The sequence below is a fragment of the Terrapene carolina genome, unplaced genomic scaffold (genome assembly GCF_002925995.2).
Source record: "Terrapene carolina triunguis isolate 2854851 unplaced genomic scaffold, T_m_triunguis-2.0 Scaffold35022, whole genome shotgun sequence".
Classification (NCBI taxonomy): Eukaryota; Metazoa; Chordata; order Testudines; family Emydidae; genus Terrapene; species Terrapene triunguis.
In genome coordinates, this window is record NW_020699373.1 from 8873209 (window position 1) to 8886354 (window position 13146).

Sequence of the window (13146 nt, forward strand, 5' to 3'; positions counted from 1 at the left end):
AAATGCAGAGCCCCCCCGGACCGGTGGCCAGGACCCGGGCAGTGTGAGTGCCACTGAAAATCAGCTCGCGTGCTGCTTTTGGCACGCGTGCCATAGTTTGCCTACCCCATGTCTATTATGTCTTCACAGCACTTAGCACAACGATAAAACAAATCATTGTAACAATGAGTGTATTGTGCCATAATGATCCAAAGTAAGTGCAGACTTAATGACAACAACCTTTAGATGTCTGAAATGCCTAGGAACTGTCTAATGGGAATGAAGAACACATACCCACACACGCCCCTAATCCTTTACTGGCTGTAACAAGAAAGGCATATGACTTTAATTTAGACTGGCTGCCACCAGTCTGAAACAGGAAAGCAACATGCAATGCTAGAAAGTAGCAAGAGAGCAGCTATGCTGAACAAAAGCAAAGCCATTTAAAATGCACCACAGAATAAAATAAAGAATTGCATCTCTTGGAAAATGCCGCATTGAGTAGGTAAGACAACAAAAAGAACTATTACGTTTTGTTGGGTTTTTTTAAAGAGCTACACACATTTTAAGGTGGCGTTGTCTGTAATATTCTGTTTTCCCTGTCTATTTATGTGTGTTGCGCTCTCTCTCTCTCTCTCAAAATAATCCAGTCAGTCAGTTGAATGGGTGCTGTTTAAAGGTACTTTTCATCATTTTAAAAGTCCTTTTTCTTCTTTGTTTGTTTAGAATCACCCTGTGGAATCCTGAAACTGAAATCTCATTACCTGATCACCAGCGTTTACTTTCTTGAGTTGTACTTCCACATTTGTTTGTTTTTTGTGGGTTTGCTCCTGGCGGGTTGAGCAGTGGCCGTTTTAGCTAAAAGGGCAGTGGGGACAGAATGAAGTTTGAATATGCTGTAGAGAAAGAAATGGCAGGACCTGGTGCCAGTCTGGAGGTACTGGGAGAATGACTCCAAGGTTGTGAGCCTGGGTAAGAAAGTAGTGATTTCAAGTCAAGTGAAGAAGAGGAAAGAGGCTCCTCCTTGTTCTTCCTAAGCTGTTTTTTGCCATGTTGGGCTTGCGTCAGTGGTGGGACATCTCGGATGATAGGTCAGACCATCATAGATACACATAAGGGGACAGGTGAGGGGTAGTAAGTTTTCAGCACAGAGATGACACACGCAATACTAGAACGTAGTATCTCCCGAGATGTGTAGTGGAGAAAGAGGAGCAGAGTCTGAGCCCCGAAGGACACTTTGCAGACTTTTTTTTAAAGCAATCCATGTTTTTCCATGACATCACCTGCCAACAGTCATGAAAGTAATATTGTTTTTAAATGATGTGCTGAAAGTACCTGTCCAGGCTCTCCCAATAACCATTTCCAGGCTTTGAGTCATAGTTGTTACGTCTGTCAAACTGGTATCTATGATATGGCTTGTTAGGGGGTAAACTGACCTTCTAGATGATTATTATTGCTTAAACCATTGCACTGGGAGAAAATAGACCTCACGGCTCAAATTGGGCCAGGTTGACAACCCCTGAGAATCTTTGGAATCGGTTTCTTTTTTTTAAAGTAAGCCTAGCCATCATATTGCAAAGAAAACCTTGATAATGTGACCTGAGTGCAACCATGATAGCAATCGTATGCTTACAAAAAGTGTTATCCGAAAGCCATTGCTTCCAGCAGCACAGCACCTTCTAAAGCCATGCTGGGGAATTGTCCATACTGACACAGAAGGAAAAGTAACATCTCACTATCCCCACCAACCACTTCCTGAAGCACCATGACATTCTCCAGAGCTTTCATAACCAAGTACTGGCCAGGTCCGGTTCAGCTTAGTTTGTGAAACCTGATGTGATCAGAACCCAAGGTGATATGATTACAGGCCAGATACGTCCTGATGTCCAAGTCTGCACCTACACATAGAAAATTAATGTTTGGATCAGACATGGGAGGAAGGATAGCTCTGTGGTTAAGCTTAGACTTGGGAGACCTGGGGCCACATCCCTGCACTGCCATAGACTCTTTCGTGTGGCCTTGGGCAAGTCATTTAGGCTCTGTCTCAGTTCCCCATCTGTGCAATGGGAATGGTAGAACTGCCCTACCTCGCAGGGGTGTTGTAAGCATAAATACGATAGAGTGGGAGGCGCTCGGATACAATGACAGGGGCCAGATAAGTCCCTGAGAGATACTAGGTATTGAAGGAGCAAATATGTGATAGATTTGTAGTAGGTCAGATATCTTCTGAACTTTGATATGATTAAAGTTATCACAAAGTTAGAGGTCTAAGAGTTTCTAATGTGGATATTTATTGCTGAACTTCAGTTTAACACTTAACGAAGGTATGGAATTTTGGTATTGATTTTATATATAATACACCTTTTTTGCTTTGAAAATCCCTCATCAGAGTCACCCTGTGTTAAAGAGTGAATTCCTCGCTGGATTGAACTGGATTGTATACAAATACATCAGTGCCTTTGTCTCCTGGCAGCACCGAGCTGCTCTTGTTTCACATTTACGCAAATTTAGCTTGCAAGAGAGCTCCTGGAAAAATCAACAGAAATGTCCAGGGTCATGCTAGTTTATTCTCTCCCAGTGCCGTTCTATTTGAGACAAAACATAGAGCAGGTGTAGTGCTGTCCCAAATCCTACACTAATGAACAGGGAAGTGGATAAAAAGCAGGAATCTAATCGTATAACAGTAGTTTCTGCTTGCCAGGTGATAGACTGTAACACTATCTCTAGGCATCTCTATCACTGTCCTCGCTGTGGTATCTGGGCACTAACCACTACTATAAGCCCAACCTGTAGATTTGCTGTAAATCTTTCACCACTTACAATGTTGGTTTTAGACGCAGCCATCTGTCGCAGGAAGAAACAGTCAACTGGATGTAAAACCTTGCCAATCTCCCTTTATAAAAGGGCTGAGCTAGCTTCGCCGGGATCTTCCCATTGAGAAGGATGACAGTTCAGTTGGGCCCAGAACTGACTTTACCTTGGGCCAAATTGTGAGTTCTCTACACAGACAAAACTCCCTCTGCAGCAAATGAGAGGTTTTCCTCAGTCAGGGCTTCAGAATTTTGGCCCCTTGTAAAAACTGAAAGAATTCTATGAAAAATAAAATGTTTAGGGCCTTTGATTTGCTCACTGGCAGCAACGCTTCAATGAAGCTGGGCCATTAAAGGTCTAAGAGAACATGACCTATGAAGCAAGGCTGAAAGAATTGGGTTTGTTTAGTTTGGAAAAGAGAAGACTGAGAGGGGACATGATAGCAGTTTTCAGGTATCTAAAAGGGTGTCATAAGGAGGAGGGAGAAAACTTGTTCACCTTAGCCTCTGAGGATAGAACAAGAAGCAATGGGCTTAAACTGCAGCAAGGGAGGTCTAGGTTGGACATTAGGAAAAAGTTCCTAACTGTCAGGGTGGTTAAACACTGGAATAAATTGCCTAGGGAGGTTGTGGAATCTCCATCTCTGGAGATATTTAAGAGTAGGTTAGATAAATGTCTATCAGGGATGGTCTAGACAGTATTTGGTCCTGCCATGCGGGCAGGGGACTGGACTCGATGACCTCTCGAGGTCCCTTCCAGTCCTAGAATCTATGAATCTATGAATCTATGAATCATCACACATCCCCTGGCTGTAGCTAGCCCTGGAATCCCCCTGAAAATGGGTTCCCTGCTCCAGTGGTTATGGCGCTGGCTGTGGATTTGAGAGACTGGGTTCAGTTCCTGGCTGTGATTCCCTGCATGATGCTGGGGCAAGTCTCTGTGTGTAGACATACCCTTAAAGAAAAACGCCAGGCAGGCCTGTGCCAACCAACTTGGGCTCATGGGGCTTGCGCAGACAGCAGGGCTGTTTCATTGCTGTGTAGATTTCCAGGCTCAGGTTGGAGCCCGAGCTCTGGGACCTCTCCTATTTCCCATCCTGAGCCCAAAAACACAACCATGAACCAGCCCTGCAGCCTGAGCCTGAGGTGACTGGCATGGGCCAGCAGCAGATGTATAATTGCTGTGTAGGCATACCGTAAGACTTTGTGCCTCAGTCCCCCCATCTGTAAAATGGGGATAATAGCACTTCCCTACCTCACAGGGGTATGTGAGGATAAAGACATTAAAGATTGTGAGTTGCTCAGATATTATGGTAACGGAGGCATATAAGTACAGATAGGTAGATTGTGCAGAGGGTCTTGATGGGAAAAAGTAATACAGCCTGGCAATTACCATAGGACTGATGGCAGATAATGTCATCTATCCATTCCCTGACTTCCTCCTGCCTAAGCGCCACACCAATGGTCTCTTGCAGAGTCCCAGGAGGTGGGGGTGGGAATGGTGCTATAGAGGGAGCTCACCTTTCCTCCATGGGTGGAAGGAGATCTAAACAGTGCCCTCTGCGCACGGATCTAGGGGACACAGTCTGCATCCCAGGAGTTTACTTTCCCTTAGTAATGATGTTGGATGGATATGTACAAGCAAAACTATCATTTTCTCTGTAAAAGAAAATATTCACAGACTTGTTAAGAATGACACCCTGCTGATTTTTCTTTTGTAATTCCCAACCTTTTGTCCTTAGAGCTTTTTGTAACCGGAACAGGTTTAAAATGTTCTTTTGTGCTGAGCATGACGCACAGCTTGAGCCAAAACTGGGCTTTCGGTTTCCAAACCACACACAGTGCGTTTCCATCTTCCAAGGCAAGTTTGCGGAGGCTTGCAAAGAGAGAAACAAGAGGGAGAGGCTTGTGAGAGGGACTATTCTGTAGCCTAGTAGTTCATATATCTTTGCCTGACAGAAAAGGAGATCACTGGCTTATCTCCAGAATGGAAATGCTTCCAAACACCAGGTCTTGGGTGATGGACTAAAAGTGGGTTTTTTATTTTTATTTTAGTTCTTTTTTTACTAGATAGAGTGAAAATCAGAGTGCAGGTCAAAGGGTCACACCTCAGGACAGCAGAAACTGACTCCAAATAAATAAGACTAAGAAAACACAGAACAGAGATCTTCCTAGGAATTTCAGTTAGTGAGAAATTTGGAAATGGTAGACAGAGGGACGGTTTTATTCTCATAGCCAAAACCCCATTCATCATGTGGAATAAACAATAAACTCCAAAGTAACATTTCATTTAGAAAATCCTCAAGAGTCCCAGACTGAACGTAAATTCTAGCATGGTCATAACCAAGATAATACATTTTTAATATTTTTCCCAGGGCTAAAGTAAAAGCTACAAAAGGAAAGTATTGAGGATACAAAGTTTTTTATATTCCTTTGAGTGAGAGCTGGCCATTAATCAGTAGCTTAGTTGGTTGTCCCCTTTATAAATAAGTAAAGGGACGTATTTTGGATTAAGTCACTTAAGTTGTACTGCTGTGGAATAATTTCACCAACATACTAGTCACACAGATATTTTCTCCAACTGAGTGCTTTTCATTCCACTTTTTTCCCCCTTTATCCACATTTACCTTTGACAAAAGAAGCAAAAGCTCACTCTCCTAGATCTGTTTGTTTCCTGTGTTCCTCAGATGGTAATGTTCCCAGGTAGTGATTATACAGAACAGACGCTTATGCCAAACCAATGGGCCAAAGTCAGCCATTACACAAGCAGCTGCCGCTCTCTTGACTTCAATAGAGTTGCAGCCACTTGTGCCAAGAATGAATTTAGCCAAGCATCTTCTTTTTAAAATCTGCCCTTCTTGACTTTAAGGCCTTAAGGGCACTGGATATTTAAATATCAATTTTTAAATTTTGAAACATTAATGGGTAGGTGCAGTGTTCCTGCTGTGGAAGAAGGAAAGGATAGTTTTAAACGTAAATGGTTCCCATTATCATAGTAGGTGAGTGCCTCACAATCTGTAATGTATTTATCCTCACAACACACCTGGGGAGGATAGAGAAGTGCTGTTGTTCCCATTTTACAGATGGGGAAAACAAGGCACAGAGTCTAAGGCCCAGATCTGCAAAGGTGTTTTGGTGCCAGACTTCCATTGACGTCCATGGAAGTTAGTCCCAGATCCTCATAGGTATTTAGGTTTCTAAGTAACTTGCCCAAGATCACAAAAAGAGTCTGTGGTAGAGCAGGAAATTGAACCAAGATGGCAAATTCAGCTCTACTGAAGTCTGGATACTGCCTTCCTTGCTTGGAGGGTCTGGGTTTGTAGGGGTTGGAGAGCAGGGGAAAGAGATGAAATCACACAAAGCAGCGCAAAATAAAATAAAATAAAAGCTTTCACATGAAATTTTGTTAAACGAGAGTCTTAAATTTTTGCAGTGCTTCAGCGAGGACCTGTTTCAAAAGATGCTCGTCTCCAAAGGAGAAAAATGTGATTCTTTTCTGATGAGAAAGCCGCTTCATAATTTCGGATGATGGAATTGTGACTATCAATTCTTGGGGCTGGTCTGGCAAGGGAAGCCAGTCCACTGAAAATCTGCTCTCTAGAAGACAGCAGTCACTGAGCTGCTCAGTTGCTGTTTGCAAACGTATACATTTGTGGGGTTATTGATTAATTTCTTACTGATATTTTGCCCCGCTCACTCTACTTTCCAAAGCCTCTTCAATTATTTACAGGCTGACTCTAAGTTATTGGTGCACCCCACTGACTTCAAAGTGAAAGTGGGGCCTGCAAGGAATGACCGATTTGGCCAATAATAGTAACGGGCAAACTAATTCCAGTCAAAGAAGAGGCCCCGAGTCTGAGCACAGTTTTAGAACCAAACGTTTCTGAAATGTGTGGCTGAGTGTTTTTTCCAGATGGGTGCAAAATTGAATGTTCCAAGGAAGTAGGGGAAAGGCAGCTTCTGGCCAGAAGCTGCAAGTGCCAGAAATGTGAAAGAAGCCTGCATGTGTGAGATTTCTAACTCCGTTGTGCAGCCTTAGACTATTCGATTGGTTTGGTAAGCATCCCAACATGCGGTAGCTTATTCAACCAAACCCAAATCTTTTGAGAGTTGTCCATAATTGTTCCTGGCTGCATGTGAGACTGCTGTGCTGTCACATGAAGCCTGCTGCATTCACCTGTAGCGTGGCCATTTCATTTCCGCTTTGAGCTGTGCAGCGGGGCGATGCTAAGTGGTGTGAAAAGCATTCATAGAACGGTAATTAGTTACACTTGTTACCTTTTGACCCGCTTGAGAAATGTATCCCACTCCGCTAAAGATATTTGAGAGCAATGCAAGCCCTCTTGGCGTTTGTTTTTTCCTGCCACGAATCTTCAAATGTTATGTTCCGATGCTTGAAGGCTACGCTGGGACCTGATGGGAATTCAGCATGATTTTTTTTTTTTAACCTTTAATGGGCCGGGTGAATTGTTCCTACTGTGCCAGCAGATAAAATGGATACTTTTAAACACTTTGTTTTCCTACCGCTTCCACTTTTACCTTGCAGTGGCAAAGCTAGATGGGTTGCAGTTTAGAGAATATTAAATGATGCCTCCTCTGTCGCTGTTTTACTCACTCTGCGTGGTTCTCCACCTCCCTGTAGGGGAGGCTGGGACTCAGGTTGATGAGCCTGCTTTAGCCTCGGTTAACAGCCGTTTAGCTCAGGCAGGAGAGGCTTGTGCTTTAGGATCCACAGATCCTATGTTCAATCCCCACTCCTGATGACTCAAGGGGAGATGGGGTGGGAGGTGGCGTTACTATTGCTACCAATGATGCTCTGTAGGTTAGGGCAGCATGGTTGGGTGTTTCCTGAGGAGCAAAGAAACTCAAGTCTGCCCACTGGATCTCAGACAGCACCGCTGCTGATCTCCATCAACCCAGGGGAAGCAAGAGAGCCATGACTGCTCAGAAACCCGGGTCTTCTGCAAGACAGTGGGTCTCCTGCCACACTACACCAAATAATTTATTTGAAGCGTTTTTTTTTTTTTTTTAAATCTATGAATACTCACATTTGCAGAAGTGCTGAGCAGCGTTCCCTCTAATTTTTCCCACCCATGTGCGGAATGAATTTTGTTACGTGCACCAATGTGGAGGTGATGTGTGACGCAACACCTCCATATGGGTGCACATAACAAAATTCATGTGATGGAGGTGGGGCTAAGGGGTTTGGAGTGTGGGAGGAGGCTCTGGGCTGGGGCGGAGTGTGGGAGGGTGAGGGCTCTGGGTTGGGGCTGGGTATGAGGGACTCAGGGCTGGGGCAGAGGGTTGGAGTATGGGGGGTGAGGGCTCCGACTGGGGTGTGGGCTCTGTGGTGGGGCCAGGGATAATGGGCTTGTGGTGCAGGCTGCCCCGGGGCTACAGCAGGGAGAGAGGACTCCCCCCAGCTCTCTCTCTCCCTGCAGCAGCACATAGGCTGGGGGCAGGAGGCGCCTCTCCCACAGCCGCGGCAGGTTCGGGCCAGGGCTGGGTTGGGGCCGGGGGGGAGGGGTGCCTCTCTCCACTGCAGCAGGTCTGGGGCGGGGCTGGGCTGGGGCCGGCAGGGGGAGGCATCTCTCCCCACCGCCGCCCTCAGCACCTGCGCAACACTTAATAGGCTGCTGCGCGGCCACGCAGCTTAGCGGGAACTTAGGTGCTGAGCAACCACAAACCCCCTCCACATCTGTGGACTGCCTGAGCCAGATACGGAGGAGAAAGAAGACATGGGCTGACATGTTCCTGGAGATGGGAAATGTAGGCGTTCAGTAACTCCGATAAATCAGGTCACAGACCCTTTTTCCAAGCTGAGAAAAAAAGCAGTAAATTCCAGAGGGTGTCCAGTAAATCACCATTTTTTCCCAGTTCAAAGTGCAAAATGAGAAATATATATCTAGGTTCATTGACTGTGCCATTCTGAGTGCCTGCCCCCTGCCCTGTCCTCCCCCGCAATGTCTTGTGTGTGAGCTAAGTCCTGGTGGCACAGGAACGCAGGTTGATGATTCAATATCAGCTGAGGATGAGCAGAGTCAGATTGGGAACATCCATGGAAAAAGGCTGATGACCGTATAATGATGTCACTGTCATGTTAGGAAGACTTATTGTAAGGAGTTACAGGTGAGCTGATTTGAATAGAAGAACAAAAATAAAATGTGCACTAGAAGCAGAAATACCAAAATACCATGAGAGAAGCTGTTCTCAGAACATATCCTGATCACTTTTGCTGTCTGATATAGCAAATTTTTTGGTTGCTTAAGAGTGGTAGATTTTCTCTGAAAAGTGACAAATAGCGCTTACTTCCTCTACTGATCTCCTCCTTGTTTGAGTCACGCCTGCTTACATTAGTGACAAAAATAAGGTTTAAGCTGATTTCTCACTCTCGTTAGCCCTCAAGATCCAACAGAGGTAAGAGAGAGGGAGCTGGGTTCTATTCTGTTCTCCACTCTGTGGTTGAGCTGAGTCCTTTTTATTGTCAGGAAATGTCATGTTACATTGTCACTAAAATCAGCCAGATTCAGACTGAACTGATTTTATCATGGAGTCAGGCACCATCTGGAGCAGATAAACACTATGACCTGGTCTATACTACACAGTTAGGTCGACATAAGGCAGCTTAGATTGACCTCGTTGTGCATGTGTCTACACTTAAATTTGTCGCCATCTCTGGTGCCGAAGTAGGGATGTGTGTCATCTTTCGCTCCACCACAGCTCAGGAGCCCCATTCCTGCAAATCCATCCACTATGTCCTGCACAATGCGGAGAGTCCCAGTCCTGCATAGCAGGAAGCAATTAATGGCCCTGCACACTTGCATCACAATGGTACCCAAATGGATTTCCTGACTCCAAATTGATTCCCAACTGACCAGTAGCAATCTGGTGTAAGTTTCAACAGTGCAATCACCACTCGCTTCTCCACTGTCAGGACATTTTGGTGTCTCTGTGCTGGAGGGCTGGGGCTAGCTCAGCACACAGATCCAAGAATGTAGTCTTTTGTGTTTGAAAGTTTTGCAGCTACTCCTCATCTCAAACCTGCTATGTGATCCCACCCAATCAGTGCTTGTTTTTGGGGCCCAGAAGCAGCACTCCATTTGCAGCTGCTCATGAATGCCACCAACAACCTTGAATTGGTTCTCTCTATGTCCCACAGCCATCTGACCTCCAAAGAATCGTCATGTTCCCCACTGATTTGGTGGTTCTTGCAGCTCTGCAAATACTCCAGGATTGTGCCACCTGTGCTTGAAACGCTCCTAACAATAGCGCAGAGCTGAGCAGGCTCCATGCTTCTGTCAGAGATGGTGGATAGTAAGGAGAACCAAGCAGGTTTGTGGGATTTTGGAAAAAAAGGCACAAAAATTATGAGCTACAGATAACATAGTGGGATGGAGACAGTTGCAAACTGGGAAGTTGACCCCCCATGCTCCCAGTCCCCCTTGCATGACTCGTTTTGGCCCCATCATACATTGCCAAAACTTCCCAAAACATGAGTTGCACAATGGGATACCTATCAATGGTGCACTGCACTCTGAATCGATACAAGCACTCCTGGTGCATACGCATGCCCCTGACCCAAGGAGCCAAGTATGCACATGCACAAGCAATGTACTAACTGAGGCAGCTGTATGCCAACGCAACTTGAGTTGACATAAGTTTGTAGTGTACACATGGCCTCCGTCTTTCTGCTTGACGAGTTTTGGCCAGTGTTGCTTACCAAGCTCTGGATGTATTGGGAGAACGTTGTGCCACCATGTAACCGGGTGTCCACCCACACAGGACTGGAAGGGGTTAAGATGGTTAGGTGGGCCAGTTAACGCCACAGGCTGCATATGGAGGAAGAGCCGGAGAGCAGGAAATTGATTGGAAGCAGGCTCAGCTGGAGGGGCCTATATAAGCCAAACAAAAGAAATAGTATTTTTCAATTCACCTCATACAAGTACTGTAGCACAATCTTTTTATCATGAAAGTGCAACTTACGAATGTCGATTTTTTTTGTTGTTGCATAACTGCACTCAATAACAAAACAATGTAAAACTTTAGAGCCTACAAGTCCATTCAGTCCTACTTCTTGTTCAGCCAATCTCTAAAATAGACAAGTTTGTTTACATTTATGGGAGATAATGCTGCCCCCTTCTTATTTACAATGGCACCCGAAAGTGAACAGGGGTTCACATGGGACTTTCGTAGCCGGCATCGCAAGATATTTACGTGCCAGATATGCTAAACATTTGTATGCCCCTTCCTGCTTCGGCCACTATTCCAGAGGACATGCTGATGATGCTCATTTAAAAAAAAAAAAAAAAAAGTGCGTTAATTCAATTTGTGACTGAACTCCTTGGGGGAGAATTGTATGTCTCCTGCTCTGTTTTACCTGCATTCTGCCATATATTTCATGTTATAGCAGTCTTGGATCCAGGACATGTTGTTCATTTTAAGAACACATTCACTGCAGATTTGGCAAAATGCAAAGAAGGTACCAATGTGAGATTTCTTAAACCTCGACCCAAGGTTTAAGAATCTGAAGCCTCTTCCAAAATCTGAGAGGGACGGGGTGGGGAGCATGCTTTCAGAAGTCTTAAAAGAGCAACACTCTGATGCAGAACCTGAACCACCAAAAAAGAAAATCAACCTTCTGCTGGTGGCATCTGACTCAGATGATGAAGATGAACATGCGTCGGTCCGCACTGCTTTGGATCATTATCGAGCAGAACCCATCATCAGCATGGACACATGTCCTCTGGAATGGTGGTTAAAGCATGAAGGGACATATGAATCTTTAGTGCATCTGGCCCATAAATATCTTGCGACTATGGCTACAACAGTGCCACACGAACACCTTTTCTGACTTTCAGGTGACATTGTAAAGAAGAAGTGGGTAGCATTATCTCCTGTAAGTTCAACATTCCTGATAAAGAGATTGCACTACAGTACTTGTAATGGGGGAATTGAAAAATACAATTTCTTTTGTTTTTCTTACAGTGCAAATATTTGTAATAAAAATATAAACTGAGCACTGTACATTTTCTTTTTTCTATGTTGTAATTGAAATTAATGTTTTAAAATGTAGAAAATGTCCAAAAATATTTAAATAAATGGTATTCTAATATTGTTTAACAGCATGATTAATCATGCAATTAATTGCGATTAATTTTTTTAATCGCTTGACAGCCCTAAAATAAATAAATGGTAAAGCTCCCTCTCAGAAGCTGACAACTCCTGCTCCCTTTGAAGTCAATGGAAGTTTTACCATTTACTTCAATGGGATCAAGATTGGGCCCTAAATTACTAGGCTCATTGTCTTGCTCAGTGTCAGACACCCTGTGCCATGAGGTGAACTGACAGCCCATCACACAATGAACTGTCAAAATCTCCCTGTCAAAATATCCATTACAATAGCGAAAACAACCATGATCCCACATGTTCGCCCACATAACTTTCCAGCTCCACCCTTTAGGAACTCTACAGGAAACAGCTGTAATGTCTACGTTCCATATTTTAGGAGGTTTTGGAGTCTCGTTTTGGCCAGGAATCAAACTGCTGTAAACTCAGAAGGAGATCTCCCCCGGCTTGCTCAGCCCTCCTTTTTAAAAACGATAAAGAGAAGGAGAAGGAAGAACTTATATTAAAGGACTGCTACTATGCGTCTAATTATGATCTCGCAATGGTGTAAACCAGGAGTTACGGTACTGAAGTATTGAAGTCAATACAGTTACACCAAGTGTAAAACAAGTACCAGTGGTCAGACATGGGCCCTAGGCACTGGATGTTTTCTCAGATGGAGGTGTTGAAAATCACTCGTGAACTTAATCGTTCAAAAAAAAGTGTGTGTGTGGGGGGAATCCGGAACGCCCCGTCTACTGGCTGGGATGAAGTAAGGAGCATTGTTTCCAGAACACACTGAGCCCAGAGAAGGTGGGTCATTTTACTGAAGGAGAGATCAAGAAGTTAGAGGTCTGCTCAGGCCTAATTTTAAAGTCTGATCTGAGCACAAGCTGACCTGAACCCTACCCGAGCCTGAGAGGGTTGAGTTGCTTTCAGACCCGACCCAAACCTGACCCTTCCCACCCCCCCAAAACCTGTTACAGTGATGCCTATTCATCCTTGGGGCTTGCCCTGGTGTCTAAATGTGACCAGTTATAGCTTATTTGCATGTATGTATGTGTGTGTGTGTGTGTGTGTGTACATTTATGTATAAGAATGTATGACTTTTTGAATTGATCATAGATTTAAAATACTCCTGTCTGTAGAGCAAACCTTACCCAAGATGTCAAATAGTGCAGTTTTCTGAATATAACATTTAAAAAATGTCTGCACGCAAATCTGATTCACATTTACACCAAGACTCCATTGC

At 44.4% G+C, this 13146-nt stretch overlaps 1 protein-coding gene across 2 annotated transcripts in view; it reads left to right on the forward strand.

Moving 5' to 3' along the window:
- The first annotated feature begins 379 nt into the window (after positions 1-379).
- LOC112117238 (lysophosphatidic acid receptor 1) overlaps positions 380-13146 on the forward strand; it is a 140288-nt gene continuing 127521 nt past the window's right edge. Inside the window, exon 1 of one of the 2 annotated variants that reach the window (XM_026646369.1) lies at positions 380-484. The gene's annotated coding sequence lies outside the window, so the exon portion shown is untranslated. The remainder of the gene's footprint in view (positions 485-13146) is intronic. The other variant, XM_024215160.3, reaches the window with a different exon arrangement.